The sequence below is a fragment of the Pteropus alecto genome, unplaced genomic scaffold, assembly GCF_000325575.1.
Source record: "Pteropus alecto unplaced genomic scaffold, ASM32557v1 scaffold81, whole genome shotgun sequence".
NCBI classification, from domain to species: domain Eukaryota; kingdom Metazoa; phylum Chordata; class Mammalia; order Chiroptera; family Pteropodidae; genus Pteropus; species Pteropus alecto.
This window is the reverse complement of record NW_006433378.1, coordinates 2,523,671-2,533,532: the sequence shown is the minus strand read 5'-3', so window position 1 is coordinate 2,533,532 and position 9,862 is coordinate 2,523,671.

The following is a 9,862-nucleotide window of genomic DNA, read 5'->3' as shown; positions in this document are numbered from 1 at the left end:
ACTTGCAGACCAGATCTGCTTACGGTGAGCTGGTTACCTAGGTTAGCCAATTCTATTTATTTCTACAACCTAGATGATGCAGAAGAAGGAAAAGGAGAACAAACAGAGGAATTTTTAAATGACTATATCAAGAAAGAACCCGTGACAAGAAGAAGACACCTGACAGTTTAAAAAGGTCATTTCCTTTATGATCTTGGCAGGTCCTGAACATTTGAGACCTTTTAATGTCTATTCCTGAACTTCCAGAGAATATATTTTGTTCAATGTCTCATCCCCTTGGTTTATTTTCAATTTTTCTTTTACATCAAGAAAATGTTTCCAATTTGATTTGAAAGTCATCGGCCAGAAGTTTTTGTTTGTATGTTTGTGTATTTTTCCAAAAGAATTTAACATAGAAAACATGTTATGGAGAGAAAACAAGCCCTTGTTTCTTTTTATAGCAACTAATTGAACTCCAAAACAAAAAATATTTAACAAGCATACACATGTAAACATGTAATATATCATCATGCTGTATTTGTCTTGTGTAGAAAATGTAAAAAAGTAGTATAAAGAGGTAAAAGTGATTGTGGAGAAAGTTATTCTGGATTCCTCATAGATGTCTTTATATAGAATAAAATCTTTCTTTTACCTTTGGGTATGTAACAAACTATTAAAAATGACTTGATTTATACCTGTGTTACTAACTTATTATATGTGACATGAGGCCATAATGTGTTTGAGCCATAATTCTTCTTAAAATTAGGTCTTTATTTAAGAAATGGTGTATAATGTACAAAATATCATGGAACTCACTTGCCACCCTAATAAATTCCAGAATATATGAATATATTTGAATACATTAAAAATAAAAGCTGGCAATACAGTATCTTTAATTGAATATTTATAATTCTAATTAGCAGAGGAGTATTTGCTAACATGCAAGTATTGTGAGGTATATTTAAATCTGATAATGCACATATTTTATTAGCTATATCAAGAAAATATCCCTGCAAAAATACCCTTATGAACTAGATATTATTGGCGTATGAATAGTTAATGATGTAATTAATTGTATGAGGTAGATTTCAAGGAGATTTAAACATGTGTATAGAAATACACAAAATGGTTTGTGCAATACCGTGTGTGTGTTTCACAATTTAATAATTAGAAAAGAAAGCAATAGTACCATATAAATAACGCTAATTTTCTGAAGAAACATGACTACACATATTTTCTATTCTATGGAAATTTCTGTCTCATTTAAGTTACCTTAACTCCTGTATTTTTCTCAGACTTAATTTCATCAGTTGTAAAATGCAAAAATAATACTTGCTTCATAAAGTCGGTTAGATTCGTATAGGAAAGGTCTAATTAGATGCTTGAAACAAAGTACTCCTCAAATTTAACTTTATATAATATTCTATATATATTTTATATTTTAAATAATTCATTAAACATTTTATTATTTTCAAGGGTCCAAACATTTACTATAGTAATATTTCAATTTTGAGCAAAAAGAAAAATTCAGCAGAAATAAAGTAGCTGTTTACACACACATTATAATATTTATTTTAAACCGTCTGAAATGTTTCATTATCATTATCCAAGAAATTCATGTTTTATGTAGTTGGTAAAACTTGCAATCTTCTTTCTGAATTTTTATTTCCACATTTCTTTCTTTGACGGTTATGCATAAATCCAAAAAGAAATATATTTCAATTTTTAATATTATGTAGACAAAGATTTACTCTAAAAACCTTATGATATGTATGATATACTTAGTATTAAAACAATAAATGTTTAAAAACTGGCATAATTTGTACAGCATATTACAACTAAATGCTACACCATAGATGCAATAATTTATTATTGCACAATATTTATCAATATCATTGTAATAATTGGAATGTATTTTATTTGATAGCTAACATCTTGACTGATACTTATGACATCAGCACTATGAGATGCAAAAACCTTATGCCACAATTTTATATAACTGAATTTCTGGGCAATTGAAACCAACAGAGATGGCTTGAGTGACATTTTAAAATTGTTTTTATTTTTTCCCCTCTGAGTGGTTTTCATTTAATCACAATAGTATTTTGTGATTTTGTCTTAGGTCCTGAAGTCTTTTGTGGGAACATGGCTAACAAGACGTATGTCTTTTTATACTATTTTTTATTTGTTAATGTCATGGGATTGTCTTTGCATGACTGTAATGCATTTATTCAAGGAAATTAAATTCAGCTAGAGGAAAACCAGAAGAAAAAACAAGTTGATAATAGAAATAAAATATTGCCCAAAAGGGGCTTTTGGTAAATAGACTTACCACTTTTGTCAAACATTGTTAAGGTAGCTATTTGGAGCATTGTCTTTGGAGAGTAAGTATATTGAAGTTTAGAACCAATAATAAAGTAGGCTGCCTGTGGGAATACCTCCGTCTAGCTATACTCTTAGGTCTACTTCTTGATCTCTCACCAGCAAAATTAGTTCACCTTTTCTTTCTTAGGGCCCATTAATTTAGCCTGTGTTACTTTGATTGATAATCTGTTCTATTTTGTGGAGTCTAGTTTACCTCTCTAAAACAGTATGGATAAGGATCTCAAGTTCCAATTCTCTTTAATGCGCTTTCTTATACCACTCACTCATCCCACTTAGCCTACCTTTGTACATGTAACTGCCTTTGGTATACAATTTTGTAGAAAGGGGAAGATCTAAGGGTTCCCACTGATTGTTTATCCCAAATCTGCTTTGAGAAACTTGAGAAATTACTCAAAGTTGGGTTGGCAAATCCATTGGACCCACTGAGAGATAGACTCAAGTTGTAACTTCATTTATAACAAATTCCCAGAAGCCTCAACTTAAACCAATTGATCCCAATAGTATTCTGGTTCCCCAGATTAAATCAGCTCAGTGTCAATGTCAATCAGGCTCTGAATGGTGTGTGTTCTTTCCTTTTCCCAGTGTGTATCTGGCTTCTCTGATAAATGGCCATAGAGCTCCCATCAGGGAAGCTTTAAGGATAATTTATTAATTAATGGTCTGTAATTGATTAATAAATTAACGCAAAATCAATATTGGAATGGTATCTCAGAGTCCTTATTTAAATGGACTTGGCTTCTCTTTCATTCAGATAGTTCTGGGTTGTGATCTAGCTCTGGAATGAAAACTTGGTGAGAAGATAAGATTCTCCATTTTGGTGACTGAAAACAGACCTCTGTTCACAAGCCCTAGCGTTTCTCTGTGATTATATATTGACAAACAATTAAGAAGGATGACCTCTATTTATTTTTTAGTGATCAGTCATTCACAGCCAAAGATCTCTGTGGGTTAAAATATTCTGACTACTGCTCTGGATCTGCTGCCCATTACAGTAGCTGTGACCACCCTTCCTCAGGAAGTGAGGTGCTGCCATGCGGCCTCTGCTAGCCCAGAAATTCACATTTTAATGGTAGCATCTCCCACTTTTATCTCTGACCTGCAGAGAACAACCATGGGATTTCCTAAGAATACAGGAACTCTCCCCTCATTAACACAGAACTCAAATTTGGGAGATTATTAGGTGATTGGTGGGTAGATTATACCTAATACAATTATGTACTCCAATATTTGTATCTCCTTATGCCTTTGAATCTTTCCTCTATGTTATAATCAGGAAGTTCTGGCATCTCAAGTTTATTCATTGTAAATCACTGTTGAATGTAGGTCCTAGTCAACCAACCAATATTGTTAAAGCCACTCCTAGAAGCTGAGGCAAACATATTGAATTGAGGAACTTGGTGAAGTTGATCATATTGATTAATTCAGACATTTAATATAGAGAATTGATTAGCAGAGCAGAGTGCAAGAGGGAGAGATAATGTTATTCAGACCTCATACATAATACATTTGCCACTGAGGCTCTTGAAACAATGTTGCTGCCAGTGCTGCTATTGGGACTGCTGCTGCCTGAGACACAGGGCAGGGAGCCAGGAGCCTACAGTCCCACCGACAGACAGTACCATGTTGGCTCCTGATGTTACTGGGGCCTTCAGTCTTCAGCGACCTATGGCTACCATGCTGTTGCCCATCTCCATTATGTTAGGGGCTTACAGGCATCTCTCATGGCCTGTAGTTGCTCCCTGCTGCCACTACAGCAATCAGAAGCAGGAAAAATAACATCTTTTTCCTTAAATCTTCTATTCTTCAGCTACTGCCTCTTATCAGCAGAACCCCATTGAAACCTTGGAGGCAAGTGCATATGAAGGATTCAGATGAAAGGCTTCTAGGACCTGGCTTTATAGAGGAGAGTGTGGAAGGGTGAGTGTGTGGGTTGACACCTACCCCCAAGCCAACTGTCAATTCTTTTCCTTTTTAGAATTTACGACAAAGCTTTCAGGCAAGCTACAGATATAACAAAGAGCAATCAAGGAATTTTAAAATTTCCCAGAAATTTAGAAATTTTAGGTAACATTTTTTTAAAATCAGTGTCTGGGTAAGAGCTCTCTTTCTGACTTGAAGATGGCTGCCTTCTAGCTATAGCTGATGGAATGAGAGTTCTCTTCTTTTTTTTCTAAAGACATTAATTTCAACATATGAATTTGTTCTGCCATAGAGGCTGCTGCTAAGCATTCTCAAGGCAGTGGTCATCATTTGCTGGTTTATCTTGGTGATGAGTTTATAGGCTTTCTCAAGCTCTGCGTAGTCACACCAGTTTTTACCTTCCTAATGAGATACAGAATCTTAAGTTTATCCTCACAATTGATTTTGCCTTGAAATTTAGCATCTTACACTGTTGCTTTATTGAGGAGAAATAGCACTCAAGTGATTTACCATTGTTTAATACTCTATTTCACACATCTGTAAACATAAGGACAGGATTGGTTGGAATCTTTCCGGCTTACCATTGAATCTCCTGGAACCTAACACAGTGTACCATGCTTGGCATTCTATAAATAATTTTCTCATCAAAATATGAAAAAGAAATAGTACATGATATGTTAGAGACAAGATCAGAGAATGTGTAAAATTTTCATAAGCAAGGAAAGAAAGATAAATTTGGAATAAAATGGACGAGTACAATATGTTTTCATGTCATGTCAAATAATAATATAATCCAGGAGATCCAGATGTCAGTGTAAGGAACACATGGGGCCTCGTGATTTTAAGCAGGGTCAGGACAATTAAAAGGGTGACAAAAATCAAGAGAATTGGAGAGGATTCAAGTGATAGGACTTCTGGATAATTGGCTATCTAAGGTTGTGTATGTTTAGGGGGTGGGTAGTGCCTTTAGTCAAAATGGAGAACGTTGAATGAAGAGCTGATTTGAAGTGATGATTATCTGTTCAGTTTTCAGTGTGTTCAGTTTATGGTGTTACTGGGATACCCAGTTGGTTGATCATGTAAGTCTGTTGAACAGAAGATAGTTTGGGATGTAATTGAATTCAGACTGGATTGTGTTACCTGTATTTCAGGAAATCAACTTGGGCCTTTTGAGAACTAAGGTGCCCCTTCAGGTGCAAGACGTTACCTTAAGTCTCTTGCTTTCAAGTTTGCCCTTCCTCCCTTCTAGAATTTGCTCAGCATAATTTGCTCAGCATAACTTTCTTTTTTTTATTTTCATTTTTGTTATTGTGACAAAATATGCATAACATACAATTTACCATTTTAACCATTTTTAAGTGTACTATTTAGTGGCATTAAGTACATCCACAATGTTATGCAATTATAACTTCTTTTTCCAAAACTTTTTCTTCATCCCAAATAGTAACTCTGTACACACTTAACAATAACTCCACTTTCCCCCAGTCCTCCTAGTCCTGGCAACCTCTATTACACTTTCTTGTCTTAATGAAAGAGGTACCTAGGGTAGGCAAATTCATAGAAAGTGTTCTTTTTTTAAATTGAGTTTTTATTTACTATTTAGAAACCAATTTCTGTACTATTTTGCTTCCATGTACAGTTTATAAGTACCTATAATATCAAGAAAATTAAGATATATGATTAATGGTCAAAGAGGTTGTTTAGAATGCGTTCTTAGTAGTGCATTTAAATCTAAATATTGTAATTTAGTTCTAAGAACACTTTGTCATCTCAAATAATTGCATATACACTATGTAGTTTTAATATATGTTTAAACAATGTCCTGTATATATCCAGAGATGCATTATTTTTTATGCGTGGGTGTAATGATAATTTGTCAGAACAATGATGCTGAGAGAGTCCTTTTAGAATTGAAAGGATTCTAATCAAGGTCAAGAAAGGACCAAAATGAAGGCTTGATATAAATTCTTCTATAGTAGTATAATTCTTCAGCAGTCTGACTTTCGCCTTTGTCAGACAATAAATAAATACAGCATACAAAAAGCATAACATTGGTGGTTTATAGTTTAAGCATCAAAAATATCTAACATAAGCCTGAAGCTCATACTTTACACTCTGAAAATGAAAATGCCTTTGACATTGTCTGACACTAATCATTCTAACTAGGTTTCTGAATTCTGTTTAATATTCATTCATAGAAGATTTTAAATCCACTAATTATTGATGTAGTTCTCTCCTGAATATACTCTGAAAATTGATTTAATCGGGCAATTTTGTATGTAAATATTTTATTCAAGCTGATTCTAAAATGTACATGTGTTACAGATTTAATTTTATGTTGGTCATATATAACTGAACTTTGCCATTTTATACCTTTTTGTTTGTGAATGTTTAGGAGCAGTTGCTACTTATTCCTATTTGCAATATCATGGGTGTGTGTGTGTGTGTGTGTGTGTGTGTGTGTATGTGGCTTGCAAGAAACAGGCACAGTTCAAATGCACACTTTACAATAATTTATAATTGGAATGAAAAAAATAATGAAATGTCAAAATAGTAATACTCACAATATATTTAAGAGAGTCTAGGAAATGGTATACCAATGTGAATAAGAATAATATGGATTGTCCTCCTGTGGTCTATAAGCTAAACTCATAGAAATGATTTAGATACCGTTATCTTTCTGGGTTCTTTTTTTGGAAGAAAATTATCTCTTGTCCTCCTTGTCTTATTATCTCTCAATTTCCTCTGTCAGGAACAGATAAGTATCTATTTATTCATTTCTTTTAATGTTTCTCTAGGTCATGGGGATACAGTGTCGAACAAGGTGACATTTGTTCAGCCTGTAAGAAGATTACACTCTACAGAGAGAGAGAAATGAAAAATAAATAGTTAATAACAAGTGCTTTGTGGTGGATTAAAACAGTGATATGGTAGTTTATGACTAGTTAGGGTGAGTAGTCAGGGCAGGCTTCTTAATGGAGATGAACTGCAAGCTAACATTTGAGTGACTGAAAGGAGCCAGCCGTGTGAGGATTAAGGAGATGGGAATTTCAGACACAGAGATTAACAGATGCATGAAGCTCTAAAATGGCACTACAGAGATTAGGCAGAGAGCAGAAAGGAGGAAAATATAGACGAGGTAAACACAGTGAGTTGAGGAAAGTGGTATAAGCTGATGTTGCAGGGGTAAAAAGGATCCATATCATATCTGATAAAGCTTACATCTCTAATTGGGCATTTAAGACCCTCCATAAGTGGCAGTGGCCTGCTTATCTGATTGAACTTGCATTGTGCTCCACTCTCTTGCTCATTATTTCCCAAATAAGACTGTATCTTTTCCATCTTTATCATTTTATAGTAGAATTTCATCCATTCTGAATGTCTGTTTTTCTACATATTCAAATACTAATCATCCCTCAAAGCCTATGTCTTTATGAGTAACTAACTAACTGATATTATTTTTAATACAGAACCCTTTAGAAGATATTTTAGAATAGTAACTTTAAAAATTTACTATGTATTGTATTTTGATACATAGTCTAGGTTGACTCAGTTATAATGTTTCTTCTTTTTTAAGAATTGCCTTTTCCTTATTAAAAATGATATATATGCACCTGGCAAAAAATTTTTTTGAAGCCATGTATACAAAAGAAGATAAGAAAGAAGAAAAATATATTATTACCATTACCTTGAAATATTCACTGTCAACATTTTAATCTATCTATATATCTATCTCCCTATCTATCTACTTATCTACTTATCTCTATTCATACATATATAAATGTAAAGCACCTGCTGTTTTCAACTGAAGAATATTTTTGAACATTTCCAAGTGGTATCATTTTTTCATTTTATATTGATTATTATTTCATTGTGTGACCATAACATGCATATTTAATCAGTACTCTAGAGTTATATATTTGATTTATTAGTCACTAAGATAAATAATCTTATGAAAATTTTACTAATTTTTTTCAACTTTACACTATGATTTCAAGAGAAATTTCTTGAAGTAGAATTTTAAAACTTTTGATACTTATTGCTCAATTGAATATATTGAGTTAAAAAGTCATATAACTCTTTTACTTTTATCTAATATCTCACACATTGATGGCTTGTGCTCTGTGCTAGTTACTTAAGAGTGAAGACCACACCTTTAATTTGAATTCTTTATATAACTTAGAAAAGTGCCCTATTTAACAGTAAACATTTTAGGCCATAATTTTAATGGATTGAAAACAATGAGCATTATCTTGGAATATGTATGGATTTCATATCATGCCAATTTCTCTCATGCCCACTCTGCAGAATGACGACCTCCATATTACATGTTAACTTAATGCCGGCACTAGCTTTGCAATCAGTGATCAAACCTGTGTTCTTAAGTTGGGATTCAGAAACCTTGTGTTAATAAGAATTTAATCAGACCATATGTTTATATCCTCAATAACACTGTATTATTTTTTTGAGTCATAAAAACAAAATTTCCCCTTTACACCAAAGAATGAATTAAGTGCTTATAAAAAATCTGCCTTGTTACTAGTTAGAACTAACCTATAAATGTAGCCAATGTCTTCATATAATTGCATCTTTAAATTTAAAAAGTTTTATACTCGTTCAATCATTTAACTATCATTAGATAGAGCTTGAGTCAGAATCATTACTTAGAGTTGCTGGAGATAGTCTGCAATTCATTGTGACAATGTTCACTTAATCAACACCAGTATTAGAATTCCAATTTTAAAAATTTTCACATAAATAACATCAGCAGAATTAAACTAAAAATTAATGATTAAGGGAAGGAAAAGCTTTGATTTCTTTCCCCTGTTGAGAAGGGTACTTTAGTTGATGATGATGCTACCTCTACTGCACTCAAGTAAATGTCCACCCCAGGGATCAGGCAAATATAAAATAATACATTAAAACGATCACAAAAATATTCTAATTTAGAAGCAATTTAAAATTTCAGAGAGATTACCTGCTGCCTTTCTATGCCCCTTTGTGGCATGAGGCAATTCTTTCAAAATTGAAAGGAGATTACCAAAGAAAATATTGCCTTTGTATTTCTCACGTACTAATATTTTCAGCTTCATATTTTTGCTTTAGAACTAGAAAGAAATGAAAATAGCAGGAATAAAGAATAAAATGAATTTGAAATGTAGTCGGTTTTCTGATATACTACATTTCAATAAGCTATAAAATTTATAAAATAATTCTAAAAAGCTACAGAATATCATTTATATGTGACCAGATAAAGAAATGCCAAAGCTCTTTAGTGTGTGAATTTTGATCACAGTAATATTTCAAAACAGTGTTACTCTATGGATCACAAAATTGCAAATTCAACAGCCAATCCAAATACATGCAGTGTACAGTCTAGGGCAGATTCTGATTGTCTCATTGTCAACAAGACTGTTAAACTTTTAGGCATATTGGGGGAACTGGATGTTACGCTACGTACAAATACCTGCAGTCTTTTATTCTATGGCTATCAGTTTCCTAAAAATATCTCAGAATATTGTTTTTCCTAGACAGTTTAAAAATACTTATTGTCATAAACACTAAGCATTGATGTCTA